Source organism: Triticum aestivum, chromosome 6B, assembly GCF_018294505.1.
Source record: "Triticum aestivum cultivar Chinese Spring chromosome 6B, IWGSC CS RefSeq v2.1, whole genome shotgun sequence".
Lineage (NCBI taxonomy): Eukaryota > Viridiplantae > Streptophyta > Magnoliopsida > Poales > Poaceae > Triticum > Triticum aestivum.
The window spans coordinates 23370207-23391400 of NC_057810.1; the positions used below are offsets into that span (position 1 = coordinate 23370207).

The 21194-nt window shown below is 44.3% G+C and overlaps 1 pseudogene; it reads right to left on the minus strand.

Annotated features, from left to right (window-relative positions):
- Positions 1-159: 159 nt before the first annotated feature.
- The window catches only part of LOC123138658 (serine/threonine-protein phosphatase 6 regulatory ankyrin repeat subunit A-like), a 43315-nt pseudogene continuing 22280 nt past the window's right edge, over positions 160-21194 (minus strand).

A 21194-nucleotide genomic window follows, 5' to 3' on the forward strand; every position in this document is an offset into this window, starting at 1 on the left:
TAAGAATCATATGTAACATTAAAGACAAGTCATATGTAACAACATTTATCATGTAACCATCAGCAAGATGAGTCATAGCAGCAATATAAGTAAGATTACAAGAAATATTACCAAGATTGAAGACACACGGCTGAAACAAGGTAAATGAAGACAAACAACTGAAAAAGGGAAGAATGGGACTAACATAATAATGTTACAACCCAAATAGTCTTACAAGTAAACCAGAGTACATAACTAAGTTCAAACTTTAAATTAGTATTACATCCCAATAGGCAAAAACAACAGCAGTAGCATCTAATGCCCATACTTGCTGTTGTATTTCCTACGCAACCAATCTAAACGAGCAGCACTTTCAGTCATATGCAGGAACATCTCTCTCTGCTCTCGCTTCACAAATAGTTCACTAGCAATGAAATATTCATCACTGCCTACTATTGCACCACACTCAACAACCAGATCCATCACAGAAGTAATCGATGAACTCTCTTCTTTCTTCATGTATGACTCAAAGCTGGATTGGGTCCTCTCTGCTATATCTCCAACCCTGGTTATCTGTTCTTGTATAACAAGAGATGTCTTTGGCTTCTTGTTATTGCCATCCACATACCTGCCAAGTCTCTTCCCTTTTCCATCGGCATGTGACTCACCTGTTTGGGTCTCCTCCAGATCAACATCTTGTATGTCGTCCACATTGAAAACTGAAGTTGCACTGCTAGATTGGGGAATGGTGCCTGAAGCAGGATTCCAGTGATCTGTACCATCACTTGTGATGTCAGCAAACATGATAGATAAGTTATTCTCATTTCGAAGTCCGCGCTTTCGGAACTTGCCACAGCCAGGGATGTCCTAAAATACAACAAAACAAAGCTTAATTAGCATCACTACTCACGGAACAATTGCTTATATGATAAGAACAAATAGGAAAAGTCATGACTCACTATCTTTGCTTTCTTCCACCATTCATCATCTTGTTTGATGGTGTTTCTCTCATAGTCCCACCCACCACCAGTCTCCTTCAATTTGAGTTTTCTGAAATTGCTGTAATCAGTCTTCAACTTATCCCACTTGTTCTTTAGTTGGAGCCTGGTGTACTCCAGGCCTGTTCTGACTTTAAAATCCTTCGCAACTTCCTCATAAGCATTTTGAGCAAGTGCTTGTCTGGCCTATTGCCAGCACGCACTTGTTGGACAAAGAGCTCGGTCAAGATCGTAGTGTTATCGTCACTCCAATCGGCAGACATTCTTCAAGAAAATTATACATTAATTGCAAGCATTACAATCTAACGCATATAGATGAACAATCATCAATCATGCTCCTAGTTACATACCAGCAAAGACCATGGTTATAGGCAGAGAAGGGGTTCACTAACATATTTCAGTCCAAAGAATAATAATAGTTACAGGTTATAGGCAGAGAAGGGGTTCACTAGCTACTTCACTCCATCCATGTCAATCAGGGCAAATAAAAGAAACAAAGGCAATATTTGGTCATGGTCTAATTACATTCCAACGGCCAGGAGACAATTCAAGATGTATTTCTGCACTACTTTCCTACAACATCCATGGGTTGAAAGGGAATTTAATCAACAAGACGTCACGTGGATCTCACTAGTCCTTGCTGGATTACTTTTTCTTACATTTGTAAATCACTAGTATATACTTTCTGTATCTACTTTACGGCATCCACTAGTCCTTTCTGTATCTACTTTCACAGCATCAACGACCAGGTGTACACTGTGTGTGGGAGTGATGTGCGTGTGTTTTATTTACAGGGTGTGTTATGTACTGAAGAGGCGATTGTGATATGCAGGAAAACGTCTGAATCTCACTTTTTGTCTCGTTCTCTCCGTTCTTCATTCTCTACTATTTCTATGATTAATCCGTGAGACCCAAATCAGGGTCTCACACTACTTTGACTACTAATCCTTGCTGGGATTATTGACATGTAGAACTAATACTAACTGGAATCAAGAATCAGGAATCAAGAACGCCTAGAACTAATCAGCAATATCAATTAACAAGCTAGCTAGTTCACGCCCTCCATGTCAAGGCAAATAAAAGAAACAGAGGCAATACATATATGTTTACAACATCCATGATAATCATGCAGTGTGTATTTGTTATCTAGAAAAGGAAACTCTATCTGTCTCTATGCTCTCTGTCGCTCATCCCCTTTCTCTACCAACTCCCCTAATTCATCCCCTTGCTCTCAATTTCCTGAGATAATCCTTGCAGGAATTATAGACATGTAGTACTACTACTTACAGGAATCAAGAACCAGGAATCAAGAACACGTGGAACTATTCAGGAATATGAATCAAGAACAGTAGAGGAACAAGGGTGAAGAGGGGATATGGATCTCACCTTGCTGTATGTGACGTAGACGTGGGTGCCGACCTTGCAAACGACGAATCCGAGCTGCCGGGGACGAGGACAAGGCCCTGGTGATCTCAGCCGCCAGAGGTCCACACAACCCGTATGCCCCCAAAGTTATCGCCGAACAGAAAGCTGCCTTGGATGAGGAGGGGGGCGAGGAGATGGCGAGGTTGCAGGGGTGAGAATTTGGCCGGGGATGACGAGGGGGGCGAGGAGATGGCGAGGTTGCAGTGGTGGCCGGGGAACTGCGGCGGCGGCGGCGCAACGCTAGGGTTCCATGGTCGGGGGAGGACCCTGGGATTCGCTCAGATTGGATCGAACCGGTAAGTTGGGGAGGGGGAAAGTGAGGGAGTCGTGGTGGGGAGCTCGGTTTCAGCGACTCCGTGAAATTCAACTGCGAACCGCTCCGCTCCGCTCTTTCGACTCCGCGGAGTTGTACCGTTCGGCGCTGCTCCGCCCGCTCCCGGAGCGGAGTTGTGGAGCGGAGTGGCTCCGAACAGGTCCTCAATCTCAGGACTCCCTGGGTCCAGCTTGGCTACATCCAGAAAAGCATCGCATGCAGCCCCATAGTCCTGATGATGATACAGTATAAGATTAAAAAGGATGAACGGCATGTGGCGACAGTCATCAATAACAAACTAGACAACCAGATAGATATCTTCGTTCACACCTTCAATAACATGAGCGCCTTCTCCCTGCCGGTAGCAGGCCTTTGGCCAGCCAGGCCTCATTTCTCTTCACGCAAGAGCATCCCGCAAAGCCTCATGTCCATCGCCCATGCAGAGCCAGCAAAAGCTGCTGTCCGAGAAACAAGGTGGCATAATGACGGTCATACTCCATTGCCTGCATGCACCCAACAGGTTGAACGCAAACTTAGGACATGCCTGCTCTGATTATATAAAAACAATAATCACATCTTGCTTGTAACTATTTGTATTGTGCTTCAAAAGGCAAGAAAGAAAGAACACCTTGAATTTCTGATGAATTTTAGAACTTAGAAGTATACTAGTCTGGACAATATAGTCAATTCGAGCAAATTTTCCTTATAGCAGTAAATAAAGTATAAGAATAGGACAATGTTGAAGTAAAGATGATTTCCCACTCTTCCTTGAAAGTAAGAGATATCACAGTAGCCCAAAGTCCAAACCCACAGCCCAGAAATACCCGGCGAACAGACTCAGTGCATGAGGTTGGCCACACAATAGTATTTGCTGCCTGCCTGTATGACCAGGAACCTGAGAGTGCGCTGCAACTTCAGGTATTTGCTTCCCTGTGTGAGTCTTTCGCATTTTTTCTCTGTTTTACAGTTGACTGTCTTTCTTTCCCTCTTCTATAATGCAAAAGCAGAGCTACACTGTTCAAGCACAAGAACGGTTCTGCTGTTTAACGACCCATAGAAGTCCTTGTCAGGTCCTCATGATCAAACTTTCATATGGCGTTGGCAATAGAAATTATCTTCAATAAATTGAAGAGAGATGTGTCTCAAAGCAAAGCGTGAGGCCAACTGTACTTATCGGTCACAATGATGATCACTATCTCTAGAGGGAGCATGTAGGACAAGAATAATGTGAAACCAGATCACGATCACCTGACAGCTATTCAAGCAACTTCAGCTGATGAGATACAGTTCAAGATTACACATTGAGAAACAGGGTGTAGTAGCATACCGCACTGTACAGTGTTGCCGCAATAAAATAATCGTTTCTCTTGAGAGACTCAACCCCGAGTAACTTAAACTGTTCTATTGTTCTTACATTTGAATGTGCACCCTACAAGACGAAGAAAAACAAATGAATCGAGACTTAGGAATGCAGGTATAAAGCAGTACCTATACTATTAAAGTTCTAAAAATCGATAGGCACTAATTGGGTGGCAGGGTGGTGCCTAGTGCTCGGCTATTCCAGACACTTTTGGAAACAGTGTGTAATATTGTGCCACAAAAAAGGGGGAGGCGTTTTGGCTCCCGGGAGCACGTGCTCCCGCATGAACAGTAATTAAAAAGTAGTAAAATGTTTTAAAAAAATCCTGAACTTTTTTGTGGATGTTCGTGTCGCAAGCATCCTTGATAATTTTCATGTGAAACGGAGCAATAGTGTTTCGTTGGTGAAAAAACAAATTTGGGGTAACATCTGGTGTTCAATCTGTTTTGTTTTTTCTGTACAGTCCAAAATGTTTAACCATTTTGCCTAAGAATTTGCAGTTAGCATTTGGATGTGACTATGAAGACATAAAAGATTTGTTGGGATTTTTCTGACATTTCAAAAATCATTTTCGCACGCAGGAGCACATGCTCCCAGGAGCCAAATTGGATTTCCGCACAAAAAAATTGCAGACCAGTCATGTTTCATTTCAGAAACATCTTGATCCTCATCTTGCTCCTGATATTACAAGCCTACAAGGAAATGTTTATTTCCAGAACTCATGACATCTTATCATCTGACCAGTACAACAAAAATTATCTACCACATAAAGAAGTGTGTGTGCCAGATTGCCCCCCCCACCCCCCCACCCCTCCCCCTCTGCCCATCACCCAGTAGGCCACTATGAATATGGCGGCTATTAAGTTTCTTGTATAAGAAACTACTTATGCTGGGCTCGGCAATCATCTACTCCCTCCGTCCGGAATTACTTGTCATCAAAATGGATAAAAGTTGATGTATCTAGACGTATTTTAGTTCTAGATACATCTCTTTTCATTCATTTTGATGACAAGTATTTTTGGACGGAGGGAGTACCTTGATCTGCACTTTCCTCACAAGCCCATCAACCCCCAACCAAAGAATTTTTTAAAAGATTATCGATAGCATGTATAAAATTCATGTTCATTGAATCAAATTAGGCAAAAAGAAACATGGGTAATTTTATGTGTGGTAATTCTAACTGGGAAACTATAGATTAACAATTGATGCCAATGTTAAACTAGAAAATATATAAACTAAACAGGATCTAATGCATACATGTTTCATAGCTACTCTTGCATGCCGTATTATTCCGTCAACGCTCCAATCATGCACAGTTGGAACACAAGAAGTTACAGGAAATAAGATCTCAACACCTTCCCTTGTACCACTCAGTGCAGCGAGTTCTATTGGAAACCTACCAAACTGTTATAATCAAAGTTCAACTTCAGAAAAGTACTTCCAGAAAGGCCAGGGAGTACTCCACTGGATCATTAGTGAGATAAAAAATAGTTCAGATAATTAAGAGAAAAAAACAGAACTAATTGTGAAAATGACTGTAAAAGAACAGTGTTTGTCCCTTTCCACTTCAAACTGTTCCTTCTAGCATCCCCTCGTTCTGATTGCAACCTGACAACCCTGACGGAACTCGAAACACGATTCCAAATTGTCCTGTTTTCTTCGGCGATGACATTGAGTCTTTAAACATAAGTAGCATTGGTACAGTTAATCTTGTACAAGTCCAACTAACTCATACAAGATATGCAGGATTTCAAAAAAAAATGGTGAAGCTGTTTCAACTTAGCGATATCTACGACATCAAGAGCTAGGTGATGAAATTAGTCAAAGAATTGCATGATTAAGAATAGAGATATACTAGAGATTTATTTTTATTATTTTCCAATCATCATTGAGGAGCAGACCAACTGTTGCTGAAGGACGAGGAGATTAAGCATAGATGGCTGGAGTACTTCGACAAGATGTTCAATGAGGAGAATGAGAGCTCTACAATTGAACTGGACGACTCCTTTGATGATAATAGCAGGTGTTTTGTGCGGCGAATCCAGGAGTCGGAGGCGAAGGAGGCTTTAAAAAGGATGAAAGGAGGCAAGGCGATGGGCCCTGATTGTTCCCTAATAGCTATAGTATAGCTAACTAAGCTTTTCAACCTCATTTTTCGGGCAAAACAAGATGCCAGAAGAATGGAGACGGAGTATATTATTACCAATCTTCACAAACAAGGGGGATGTTCAAAGTTGTACTAATTACCATGGAATTAAGCTGATGAGCCATACAATAAAGTTGTGGGACAGTCATTGAGAGCACCGCTTAAGAAGTATGACAAGCGTGACCAAAAATCAGTTTGGTTTCATGCCTAGGAGGTCGCCCATGGAAGCCATTTTCTTGGTATGACAACTCATGGAGAGATACAGGGAGCAAAAGACGGACATGCATATGGTGTTCATTGACTTAGAGAAGACCTACGATAACATAACATGTGGTGGGCCTTGGAGAAACACAAACCCAGCAAAGTGCATTACCCTCATCAAGGACATGTACGATAATGTGGTGACAAGTGTTCAAACAAGTGATGGCGACATTGATGACTTCCTGATTAAAACAGGACTGCACCAGGGATCATCTTTGATCCCTTATCTTTTCGCTCTGGTGATGGATGAGGTCACAAGGGATATACATGGAGATATTTCATGGTGTATGCTCTTTGCGGATGATGTGGTGCTAGTTGATGATAGTCGGACGGGAATAGGAAGTTAGAGCTATGAAGACAAACCTTGGAATCCAAAGGTTTTAGACTTAATAGAACTAAAAGCGAGTACATGAGGTGCGGTTTCAGTACTACTAGGCACGAGGAGGAGGTTAGCCTTGATGGGCAGGTGGTGCCTCAATAGGATACCTTTAGAATATGGGGTAAATGCTGCAGAAGGATGGGGATATCGATGAAGATGTGAATCATCGAATCAAAGCCAGATGGATGAAGTGGCGCCATGCATCTGGCATTCTCTGTGACAAGAGAGTGCCACAAAAGCTAAAAGGCAAGTTCTATAGGACGGCGGTTCGACCTGCAATATTGTATAGCGCTGAGTGTTGGCCTACTAAAAGACGACATGTTTAACAGTTAGGTGTGGCAGAGATGCGTATGTTGAGATGAATGTATGGCCACACAAGAAAGGACTGAGTACGGAATGATGATATACGAGATAGAGTTGGGGTAGTGCCGATTGAAAGAAGCTTGTCCAACATCGTCTGAGATGGTTTGAGTATATTCAGCGCAGTTCTCCAGAAGCGCCAGTGCATAGCCGATGGCTAAAGCGTGCCGGTAATGTCAAAAGAGGTAGGGATAGACCAAACTTGACATGCGAGGAGTCCTAGCTGAAAGTGCAACTATCCCTAGGTGGTTTTGGTAATTCATAACAACATATAGCTCATTGAGCTAATGCTATTCCAAGACTATTATTTCAGGAAAGCTCAATGAATGGCATGGCATGGATGATGAAAGTGGACTCCTCAAAATACTAAGGACAAAGGATTGGCTCAAGCTCAAAAGCTCAAGACTCTTCATTTTATATTTTAGTGATCCAAGATCACATTGAGTCTATAGGAAAAGCCAATACTATCAAGGAGGGATGAGGTGTTGCTTAATGAGCCTCTTGCTTCATGTGCTTTGTGATATGCTCCAAAACCCTCAGCTACTTTCCCACATCCACAAATGACCTAAACCCAAAGCTAAAATCGGTCACACCGGTTTTTCCAATCCGGCGCCACCGATTCCAAAAGTCATAGCCACTGCCACAAACCCTAAGCAAATCGGTCCTACCGATAGGGATCTCGGTCTCACCGAGATGGGATTGTAATCTCTCTATTTCCCTTCGTAACGTTTCGGTCTAACCGAAGTGAGCGATCGGTCCCACCGATATTGCAATGTAAACTCTCTGTTTCCCTTTTGTAATAGTTCGGTCTCACCGAAAAGAGCAAATCGGTCCCACCGAGTTTACCTGACCAACTCTCTGGAAAGCTTATTACCAAAATCGGTCCCACCGAGTTTGTGTAATCGGTCTTACCGAGATTACGTTATGCCCTAACCCTAACCGAATCGGTCTCACCGAGTTGCATGTCAGTCCCACTGAAAATCACTAAAGATCACTAGGTTTACTAAATTGGTCCGACCAAGTCTGTTGAATCGGTCCCACCGAGTTTGGTAAATTGTGTGTAACGGTTAGATTTTGTGTGGAGGCTATATATACCCCTCCACCTCCTCTTCATTCATGGAGAGAGCCATCAGAATAAACCTACACTTCCAACTTACCATTTCTGAGAGAGAACCACCTACTCATGTGTTGAGGCCAAGATATTCCATTCCTACCATATGAATCTTGATCTCTAGCCTTCCCAAGTTGCTTTCCACTCAAACCCTCTTTCCACCAGATCCAAATCCTATGAGAGAGAGTTGAGTGTTGGGGAGACTATCATTTGAAGCACAAGAGCAAGGAGTTCATCATCAACGCACCATTTGTTACTTCTTGGAGAGTGGTGTCTCCTAGATTTGCTAGGTGTCACTTGGGAGCCTCCGACAAGATTGTGGAGTTGAACCAAGGAGTTTGTAAGGGCAAGGAGATCGCCTACTTCGTGAAGATCTACCACTAGTGAGGCAAGTCCTTCGTGGGCGACGGCCATGGTGGGATAGACAAGGTTGCTTCTTCGTGGACCCTTCGTGGGTGGAGCCCTCCGTGGAGTTGCGCAGCCGTTACCCTTCGTGGGTTGAAGTCTCCATCAACGTGGATGTACGATAGCACCACCTATCGGAACCACGCCAAAAACATCCGTGTCTCCAATTGCGTTTGAATCCTCCAAACCCTTCCCTTTACTTTCTTGCAAGTTGCATGCTTTAATTTCCGCTTCCTATATACTCTTTGCATGCTTGCTTGATTTGTGTGATGATTGCTTGACTTGTCCTAAGATAGCTAAAATCTTCCAAACTCTAAAATTGGGAAAAGGTTAAGTTTTTAATTGGTCAAGTAGTCTAATCACCCCCTCTAGACATACTTCTAGGTCCTACAAGTGGTATCAGAGCTTTGGTCTCCATTTGCTTTGATTTCCATAGCTTTTGGTGGTCATAGCCTTGGTTTCACAACCTAGGAGAGTATGGCGTCTAGTGAGGGAAATTATCACCGTAGAGGTCCTTACTTTGATGGTACTAATTTTGCTAGTTGGAAGCATAAGATGAAAATGCATATTGTCGGACATAACCCCGCCGTTTGGGCAATTATTTGTATTGGCTTGCAAGGTGAATTCTTTGATGGGAGAGAACCGAACCGTGAAGCGAATGCGGAAGAATTGAAGATGCTGCAATACAACGCTCAAGCTTGTGATATCATCTTCAATGGATTGTGCCCCGAAGAATTCAACAAAATCAGCCGTCTTGAGAATGCAAAGGAAATTTGGGATACTTTGATTGATACGCACGAAGGTACCGACTCCGTCAAGGAATCCAAGTTGGATGTGCTCCAAAGTCAGCTTGACAAGTTCAAAATGAAGGATGGTGAAGGTGTCACTGAAATGTACTCTAGGCTTGCACTTATAACAAATGATATTGCCGGCTTAGGGAGTGAAGAGATGACCGACAGATTCATCATCAAGAAGATCCTAAGAGCATTGGATGGAAAGTATGATACCGTGTGCACATTGATCCAAATGATGCCAAACTACAAAAACGCAAGCCAATGGAAGTCATCGGAAGAATTATTTCTCATGAGATGTCACTCAAGGATAAGGAGGAACTTCACAACAACTCAAGTGGTGCTTACAAAGCCTCAAGTGAAGCCCCCACATCATCAAGTGAGAAACAAACCTTCAATGAAGAATTGAGATTAATGGTGAAGAACTTCAACAAATTCTACAAGAGTAGAAGCAAAGAAAGAAGCTCCAAGTCAAGTTCTTATCATGACAAAAGATCTTCTAGTCGAGAGCGCAATTGCTACAATTGTGGGAGGCCTGGACACTACTCCAATGAGTGTACAACACCCTACAAAAGAAGAGAAGATTCTCCAAAAAGAAGAAGCAAAAGAGAAGAATCACCACCAAGAGAGAGGAGGAGTAGAGATGATCGTTATGAACAAAGACCCTCACGGAGAAGCAAGGATTCGGAAAGGAAGGACAAGTCATCAAGGAGCTACATAAAACAAAGACATCAAGCTCATGTTGGTGAATGGGTATCCGGCTCCGACTCCAACAATCACTCCGAGAGAAGCTATCACTCCGACTCCGAACATACTCAAGATGAAGGTGTTGCCGGTCTAGCACTTGTGTCAACCAACTCCTACGACATATTTGATTCACCAAATGAAGGAATTGGAAGATGCTTCATGGCCAAAGGTCCAAAGGTAACACATCCTGAGTATGTTGATTTCAGTAGTGATGAAGATGACTTGCTTATGGATGATGATTTACTTGTTGACAACTCTAGTGATGAATACTATGATGAAACATCAATTAATCATGCTAATCAAACGAATGACAATGATAAGGAGAAAATTGAGCTTCTAACTAAAGAACTAAACACTCTAAAGTTGGCTCATGAAACTATCTTCGAAGGTCATCGATAACTTTTAAGGGCTCATGAGAAGTTACGCTTTGAAAAGCTCAATCTTGAGCAAGAGCATGAGTTCTTAAAGGCAATCAATGATGATCTCCGAAAGAAAAGTTCTTCTTACATTGCCAAGCGTTTACTCTTATCTACTTACATGCCTCAAGTCAAGTCTAGTAACAAGTACAAGAAAGATACTTCCTCTAGTACTAACAATAATAATGTTAAATCCAATATTGTTGCTTCTAGTAGTTCTCTTGATTCCACTAATGATTCTCTTAGCCAAGTTACACTTGAGCAAGAAAATAGCTTATTGAAGGGAATTATAGAGAAAGGTTTTTACAAGAGCCTTGCCGGGAGTAAGCAATTCGAGGAAATTGTACGCAAGCAAGGAAGACACCGGAAGAATCAAGGTGTTGGTTTTGAACGAAAGTTCAATGCCAATGGAGTTGAGTGCGAAGAAGATCAATACCCCAAGACGAAGTTTGTTCCTCAACAAGAGAAGTATGATCCTACTTCCTTCAAGGGAACACAAGCTCAAGATGATCTTCCTCCACAAGACCACAAGAACAAAGGCAAGGATAAGCTTCAAGAAGAGATTGATGCATTTGAAGAAGCACCTAAGGTCTTGGTCAAGTGGATTCCCAAGACTACGTCAAGTTCTACTTCATCAAGTACAACTACAACTCCAAGGATTCCCATCAAGATGATGTGGATCCCGAAGAAGAAGAACTAGAGAGTTCTTGAGGGTGACTCCGCCAACATTCTTCACTCATATCTTTACGGCAAGAACAAGTGCAATCAACTTCCATATCTTGCACTAGTTCAAGGAGTCACAAACCCTCATGTTGGGGACAAGGTAACCTAATGTTTTCATGGACATCATCTTGTGTGTGCATCACTCTATGTCTATGGATATTCTTGTTTGTTCCTTGTGGGACTAACCCATGTAGGTAAGTTGAAAGTGCAACTCACTCCAAAGGATTGCTCCAAATGATCTACATCAACATTGAGCATCCACATCTTCAACACCTACATGAAATCATCATCGACAAAACCCAAGGTTAGTTCATCCCTCAAAAGGGGGGATCTCACATCTAGGGGGAGCTTGACTCAAAAATTGAAGTCAAAGCAACTCTAATGGTGTGAACACATCAATGCATTATGTAAAAGTGGTAACCCCACTTGAGCTTAAACAATGAGTATGACCTATGATCAAATGTTCTCATTTGACTCCTAAGTCAATATACGCATATATAGATGACCTAGTCATCGCCAATTGTTTGATAGATGCTAGAATTGGTTGTGCATGCTTTGCAACATATTTCATTTGCCATTTTATTGTGTGAGCATGTTGGTGCATATTTTACTCATTCAAGGACATCCACTTGTTGTTTTGATTGTTTGGTTCTTTCTTCTTTTTGCCAAGTGGATGGAGAAGAATGCCTAAGAACCCTCCCTAGCTATCTATGCTTTTCTCATCTCAAACTCTATTCATGCTACATCACAAAATTTGATCAAGTCAGATTCGAACCACTCTGTGTGAGGAGCACTCGGAGTCCCCGATTCGTCATAGACTTAAACTTCCAAAACCTCTTTGTGATTCTCGGTCTGACCGATTCCTCCATTTCGGTCCTACCGAGATCATTAAGTTGATCTGAATTTTCAATCTCGGTGCAACCGATTTGAACTTTTCAGTCACACCGAGTTGCTATAACTGAACACAGTTATGCATCTCGGTGCCACCGAGTTGTTCCACTCGGTCACACCGACAGGGTCGGGCTATACATAGACACGGGCAAAATTTTGGAAATTTCTCCGAACCCTTTCACCCGCGCAATAGCTCGCTCTGCCATCGAAGGTCTCCGGATCATCTCCTCATCGCCAGCCGCCTCCTGTCACTGGTCTCCGCCGCCGTCAACGGAATTCAACCCCACCATTGCCGCCGTAGTGAGTTCATCGCCGCACTAGGGTATGGACTCGATCTTGTTGCTATCCACATCTGATTCCTAGCACATTGTACTCTTATTGATTCTTGCCACGATTGAAACAATCCTATCCAGCCAAAGTAGTCTGTAGAGTAGATTAGATTCAAATTTTTAGGGTTAGGTTTCCGCCGAAACCATCTCGGACCCACTGAGTTGAAAAACTCGGTCTCACCGATTTGGCATATGCCATTGCACTAGTGACTCTCGGTCTGATCGAGAATTACTAATCAGTGCGACCGATTTTAGGATTCTGTGAAACCCTAGCAGTGTCGGTGCCACCGAACTGAGACTCGGTCCAACCGAGTTCATCAGTTTAGGTTCCAAAAACTGCTTCGGTATCACCGAGTTTGAAAATCGGTTGATTCGAAATGCTTTCTGTGGAAAACTAAAACTGAATTTTTGAATAATTCTTTTGAAAAATCTCTGCATTTTGTGATGCTCATCCACTCTATCTCATCTATAACTCTTCACAGGGTCAGCAGTCAGCCTTTGCAGCATGTCAGACCAGAGTGATAGTCAGAACAGGTCAGCAGAGCAGATTCACATGAGTGAGGGCACTAGTCCCTCCAGCACTTCAGATGAAGGGAGTAGAAGCACTCCTAGCAACCTGCCTAAGGCTGCTACCAGGCAAAGGAGAAAGAGAACATCAGACTCAGAAGATGAGGACTACAAAGATGAAGAAGATGAGGCTACTTCCAAGAAAGTGGTGCTCAAGAAGGAATATGACTCCGCAAAGGATATAAAGCCAGGCATGAAGACTATAAGGCCTGTAGGAAGACAACCAATGTCCAAGGCCAGAGCATCAACTCAACTGCCTGAAAAGACTGATGACAAAGAGCCAGCTGCTGAAGGCAAGAAGAGGAAGGAAAGGGTCAAGAAGACCATGGCCAGAGTTGTTGGTCAACCTTCCATGATGGAAGAGGAAGAGCTTGCTGCACCAGCACCAAAGGCACCAAAGCTTATGGGTGATGCTATTACATCAGGGCCTGCAACATCTAAGCCCAAGGAAGCACCCAAAGCTGCCCCCAAGGCCAAGTCTGCACCAAAGAAGAATACCAGGAGTATTCCAGCTGCTGAGAAGAACAAGGCCCCAGTGCCTGAGGTTGCTGAGGAGGAAGATGAAGAAGGACAGGTTCTAAGGAAGCTCAAGCCTAAGATACCAGATCACAATGATGCCCATCCTGTGGCTGAGGACATGAACATCAGAAAAGACTCAGGATTGAGGCTATGGAGGATGGCAGATCCATATGCCACAAGGAGAAGAACTGTTGTTGATTACAGGTTCCATACAAAGGAATAACAGGACTTCTATGAGACCATCTTATTGGACAAGAAGCCCATAGTTTGTGATATGCGGTGGGTCGACTGGACCTACATGAAGGAAAATGAAGAGCACTATCCTGGAGTGCAAGACAACTTTGTTGCTTGTGGAGTTGCAGATTTTGTTGGGCAAAAGCTCACAAACTGGAATGATGAACTTATCATGCAATTCTACTCCACAACACATTTTTACCCAGATGGAAGAATTGTTTGGATGTCTGAAGGTACAAGGTACCAATCCACTGTTGAAGAATGGGCAAAACTGATAAATGCCCCAAAGGAAAATGATGACGATCTGGATGTATATGCCAAGAAGAAAATGGGACACAATACCATGTCACACATGTACAAGTAGATCCCAGACAAAGCCATAGAGACCTTCTCTTTTGGATCCGTCCATTTTCTGTTGTCAGGGTTGCCTACTATCAATTGGATTCCGAGGCACACTCTGTTGCCCAAGTCTGGTGACCACAACATGATCAGAGGGCATGCCATCAATATGTTGCATTTATTTGACGTGCCACAGAAATTCAAAGTCATGAGCCTTATAGTTGAAACCATTAAGAGGACTGCAGAAGATCAGAAGAGGAGCTGTGGTTATGCACCTCAGATTCAGGAATTGATCAACTCAAAGATGGGAACTGGCAAATATCTATTGGATAGGGAACACTTTCCACTCTATCCAGACTTTGAAGACAATGAGGTTGTCATGAATGAGGATGATCCACCATCAGTTCAAGCTCAAGAGAAGAGGGAGAAGGCAAGGAAGGAAAAGGCTGCCAAGATGCCAACTCAAGAGGAGGCATCTGAGTATTTCTTGAAAAACAAGCAGGAGCAGCTTGGTTACTTGATAGCATCATCACTGAGGATTGAGAAGGGGTTGGCCACCTTAACTCAGAATCAGGAGAGCTTGGAAAGAATCATGGAACAAAAATTCTATGATCTAGATGTCAAAGTAACTGAGATTCAGTCAGTTGTGGAGCAACTACAGGATAACATGCAGGAGAGGAAGGGAAAGACAACCACAAATGTCTTTGCCGGAGTGCCTAGAGCTCAGAGGTCAGCTGTTGTGCCAGTGCCAGACACTAGAGCAACATCTTCAACACCAGCTACTGCCCCTTCAGCTCCAGTGCAACCAGCTTCAGCATCAACTCCAGCACCCTCTACATCAACTGAAGCCTTCGTCCAAGGAGTTATCCGGACACCACCAACTGAAGATCAAGCATGAGAGTCGATCTAGCACAATGCATTTTCTATGAACTTTTTGGTAACTTGTTGCCAAAGGGGGAGAAAAATGTATAGATCATAGGCTTTGAGAGAGAGAGAGTGTTGCTTTTGTTCTCTCTTGCTTTGTTGGTTTAAACTTGTTTGCTTTTGATTGGTTGAGATACTATGCTTGTGAGACATTGATGATCATGTGTTTGATAATAAGCTACACTTATGCATGTTTGATGTTATTATCCTATCTATCTTATGTGATCATTCCCTTTGCTTGGTGATGAGTGCATGTATTCAATACTTATCATTTTGAGCGCTCCACCAAGATGTATGTGACATGGAAGAGTAACCCATGAGCCTAATTCCTTGTGCATTTGCAGTCCAAAGCAAATTTTAAACTATGCACAAATTTAGGGGGAGCTCTTGCTTATCACATACTTCTCAAAGCGACGATGTTTTTATTCTTATTATCATTTGTCGAAGCTTTGATCTATATGTTGTCATCAATTACCAAAAAGGGGGAGATTGGAAGTGCAACTATCCCTAGGTGGTTTTGGTAATTCATAACAACATATAGCTCACTGAGCTAATGCTATTCCAAGACTATTATTTCAGGAAAGCTCAATGAATGGCATGGCATGGATGATGAAAGTGGACCCCTCAAAATACTAAGGACAAAGGATTGGCTCAAGCTCAAAAGCTCAAGACTCTTCATTTTATATTTTAGTGATCCAAGATCACATTGAGTCTATAGGAAAAGCCAATACTATCAAGGAGGGATGAGGTGTTGCTTAATGAGCCTGTTGCTTCATGTGCTTTGTGATATGCTCCAAAACCCTCAGCTACTTTCCCACATCCACAAATGACCTAAACCCAAAGCCAAAATCAGTCACACCGATTCTTCCAATCCGGCGCCACCGATTCCAAAAGTCATAGCCACTGCCACAAACCCTAAGCAAATCAGTCCTACCGATAGGGATCTCGGTCTCACCGAGATGGGATTGTAATCTCTCTGTTTCCTTCGTAACGTTATGGTCTAACCGAAGTGAGCGATCGGTCCCACCGAGATTGCAATGTAAACTCTCTGTTTTCCTTTTATAACATTTCGGTCTCACCGAAAAGAGCAAATCGGTCCCACCGAGTTTACCTGACCAACTCTCTGGAAAGCTTATTACCAAAATCAGTCCCACCGTGTTTGTGTAATCGGTCTTACCGAGATTACGTTATGCCCTAACCCTAACCGAATCGGTCTCACCGAGTTGCATGTCAGTCCCACCGAAAATCACTAACGGTCACTAGGTTTACTAAATCGGTCCGACCGAGTCCATTGAATCGGTCCCACCGAGTTTGGTAAATTGTGTGTAACGGTTAGATTTTGTGTGGAGGCTATATATACCCCTCCACCTCCTCTTCATTCGTGGAGAGAGCCATCAGAATAAACCTACACTTCCAACTTACCATTTCTGAGAGAGAACCACCTACTCATGTGTTGAGGCCAAGATATTCCATTCCTACCATATGAATCTTGATCTCTAGCCTTCCCAAGTTGCTTTACACTCAAACCCTCTTTCCACCAGATCCAAATCCTATGAGAGAGAGTTGAGTGTTGGGGAGACTATCATTTGAAGCACAAGAGCAAGGAGTTCATCATCAACGCACCATTTGTCACTTCTTGGAGAGTGGTGTCTCCTAGATTGGCAATGTGTCACTTGGGAGCCTCTGACAAGATTGTGGAGTTGAACCAAGGAGTTTCTAAGGGCAAGGAGATCGCCTACTTCGTGAAGATCTATCGCTAGTGAGGCAAGTCCTTCGTGGGCGACGACCATGGTGGCACTACTAGAAAAAGGGCTATAGATGGGATTGACACTAATGACGCACCAGACAAGGGGTGCGCCATTAGTATATACTAATGGCGCACCACCTTCTGATATGCCATTAGAGTTGAAACTACTAATGGCGCACCTGGCCCAAGGTGCGCCATTAGTATCAATTTTTTTTTCTTTGAACTAGTGCGCCTGTCCAAACATACTAATGGCGCATCCAGACACAGTGCGCCATTACTAGTTGTAACTAGTAATGGAGCACCCGTCAGAAAGTGCGCCACTAATGTTGTTTTTTTATTATATTTTTTATTCCTTTTTTTGCAATACTACTAATGGCGTACCGTTCAACCGTGCGCCATTACTAGTTTAAACTAGTAATGGCGCACTGTAGAACAGTGCGCCATTAGTATGTTTTTTTTGCAAAACTACTAATGGCGCACCGCCAGAAGGTGCGCCATTAGTAACCTGGATTACTAATGGCGCATTTAGTGCTGGTGCGCCATTAGTAAGTAGGCAGCAACAAGATATTTTGGACAGCCTCTCCTACCCACACTCACTTTCTCCCCACTTCATTCTCTCGACCTCCTCCTTGTCTCAGGTGCCTCCTCTTTTTCACCTCATTTCCACCATAGATTCATTCAAATTAAGTGGTTAAATTACCTTGTTTTGATAGGTAAGTAAGGGGGAAGCTATATTTATGTTGTTCTCCCTACAACAATGTGCACATACACTTTTTATGGCCTAGCTAGATCTATGTATGTTCGTGGTGTTGCATATGTTTGTGGTGTTGCATATGTGTTTGTGTTTGGAGGTGTACCAGTATTTGAAATGCGATAGTTGCCAATATTTTGCCGGAATGTTGATTCATTTCTGTTTCGGCGAGAATTTTGGCATTAAGCATTCTTTTTGGTCCTATTTTTAGGGGAAGTCATGCCAAAATTTTTCTTGGTTCTAGAATATCGTTTTGCTCTACCCCGCAGGCGACCATGGTCCGCAGGATGACCGAAGGCATCATGAATAGGTTTTTGAGGTCCGCGAAGGCCGAGATGCTTCAAAAGAACGAGACGGAGATAAGATGTCCGTGTCGAAGATGCAAGCTGAAGAGCCTTATTGCGGACCCGGATTCCAGGCAGGTGCGGGACCACCGGCTCTTGCGTGGTTTGATGGATGGCTATCGGTGGCAAGGTGATGAAGATGACTATGAAGTCGTCCATGGGGGCCGGGCAAGAAATGAGGAAGGGCAGCAAGACAACCACCGCGGCTCGGGCGGGCGAGAAGACGAAGAATCCCTAGGAGATGATCACGACGGTGATGCTGTACATAGTCATCATGTAGAAGATGCAGTACATGATGATGAGGAAGATGCCGGACCAGACGACGGGCATGATCATGAAGATGATGATGCCGGCGGAGCAGACGACGCTGGACCATCGATGGGCTGGGTGCAGGACCCTCATATTCAAGAGATGCTTCTCAAGTAGACGGATAACGCAAGAGCTGCCGCCCGAGAGAAAGCCAAGATGGATCAACTTGAGTTAGACGCGGTTACTCCATTGTATGAAGGATGCGGGCCCGAGGATACCCACCTGAAAGTAACGCTCATGGCTCTGGAGATGAAGGTAAAACACAAAATGACCGACGCATGTTTCGACGAGAACATGTCATTCTGGCACGAACGTCTTCCCAAGGGGAACAAGTGCCCGACCAGTTTGGAGGAGGCGAAGAAAATCGTGTGTCCTCTGAATTTACCGCACGTGAAATACCATGTGTGCATGAACAATTGCATCATTTATCGGGATGAGCACGCGGAGTCTACCATAGGTCCGGTGTGCGGCGTCACTCGATACAAGAAGAGGAAGAAAGCTCCTTGAAAAGTGGTGTGGTACTTTCCGATCACTCCTCGTCTGCAGCGGTATTTCGCGGACCCTAAGGTAGCAAAGCTCCAGCGTTGGCACGCGGATAGGGAGGAGAAGAAGTGAGAAGATGACGCAAATGATCCGGAGATAGATAAAAAAGACAAGATGCTGAGTCACCCTAAGGATGCGAGCGAGTGGCAAGCGTTGAACTTCGAAGACCCAGAATTTGGGAACGATCCAAGGAACATCGTGCTGGGCGCGAGCATCGATGGAGTCAATCCGTTTGGCAGCCAGAGAAGCACACATAGCACCTGGCCTATGTTTGTGTGGATGTACAACCTTCCCCCCTGGTTGTGCATGAAGAGGAAGTACATTCACATGAGTATGCTAATTGAAGGGCCGAAACAACTCGGGAACGACATCAATCTGTATCTGGGGCTGCTGAAAGAGGAGCTTGACACGCTGTGGAAAACGCCAGCCAATACATGGGACGCCGCAGAGAAAGAATATTTCCCTATGAGAGCCGCACTGCTCACGACGGTGCACGACTATCTCGGTTACGGATCTCTCGCGGGGCAGGTAGTCCACGTATTTTCTGGATGCGTAAGGTGCATGGATGACACAACGTATCGCCAGCTAGATAGAGATCCCGGGTCTTCGAAAACCGTGTTCATGGGACATCGAAGATGGCTTCGCGACGATGACCCGTGGAGGAAACGCAAGGATCTGTTCGATGGTCAAACCGAACCCCGAAAACGCCCGTGTACGAGGAGCGGCGAGGAAATAGACAAGCTGTTGAAAAATTGGAAAGACTGCCCACTGCCGGGAAAGAAGCAAAAGGCGCCAGAGCCGGGAAAGAAGCAAAAGGCGCCAGAGCCGCTGCTGAAGGTATGGAAAACAAGGTCTGTTTTCTGGGACTTGCCGTACTGGAAGATCCACCGTGTGCCTCACAGCCTTGATGTCATGCATATCACGAAGAACGTGTGTGAGAGTCTGCTTGGTACCCTGCTCAACATGCTAAAGAGGACCAAAGATGGGCCGAAAGCAAGGGCAGACTTGAAATCAATGGGCATCAGGCAGAGCTTCACGCTAATGATGATGACGATGAGGCGAAGCAGGACACAGAAAGTCGTCGCAAAGGCAAAAAGGCCAAGAAGACCGGAAATGACTACCCTCCCACGTGCTTCACTCTAAGTTAGGAGGAGATCGAGCAGTTTTTCACCTGCCTCCTAGGAGTAAAACTTCCTTACGGTTACGCGGGGAAGATAAGCAGATACCTAGACCCAGCGAAGCAGAAGTTCAGCGGGATGAAGTCTCACGACTGTCACGTGCTGATGACGCAGATACTTCCAGTTGCAATCCGTGGGATCATGGACGCGCACGTCCGTGAAATGCTATTTGGCCTATGCAACTTTTTCGACGTCATCTCTCGGAAGTCGATTGGCGTGAGGCAACTCAGAAGGCTACAGGAAGAGATCGTGGTGATACTATGCGAGCTTGAGATGTACTTCTCGCCTGCATTCTTCGATGTTATGGTGCATCTGCTGGTCCATATCGTGGAGGATATCATCCAACTCGAGCCGACGTTCCTGCACAGCATGATGCCGTTCGAAAGGATGAATGGTGTCATCAAAGGATACGTTCGGAACATGTCACGTCCAGAGGGAAGTATAGCCAGGGGCTTTCTGACCGAAGAGTGCATCTCCTACTGCACGAATTATCTAGGCATCGAGAACCCCGTTGGTCTGCCCGTCAACAAGCACCTCGGCAGGCTCGCTGGATGGGGTCACCGTGAGGGTCGCCGCGAAATGCATGTCGACTTCGAGGGTCGACTCGCCGACTTTGAAAGAGCAAACCTAGTCGCGCTACAACACATAGACGTGGTCGATCCTTGGGTGGTAGAGCACAAAACCTTTATTGAGAAGACATACAATGACCGAGGCCAACAGAGGACGGACGGAGATATACTCAAAGAGCACAACGCATGTTTCACGCGTTGGTTCAAGCAGAAGCTTCTGTCGTACCCTTTACATGAAGATTCTTCCGCGGAAGAACAACTCATATTCAGCTTGTCACAGGGCGCCGAGCACAACCTGATGACCTATGAGGCGTACGATATCAACGGCTACACATTCTACACCGAGGACAAGGACATGAAGAGCGATGGCTATCAGAACTCCGGGGTAACGATGGAATCCTACACCGGTAAGGACAAGGACAGATACTACGGAATGATCAAGGAGATCTGGGAGCTGAGCTACGCTGGAGAGAAGGTGCTGATGTTCCGTGTCAGATGGGCCAAGAGCGTCCTAAAAGAAGACCGATATTTCACCA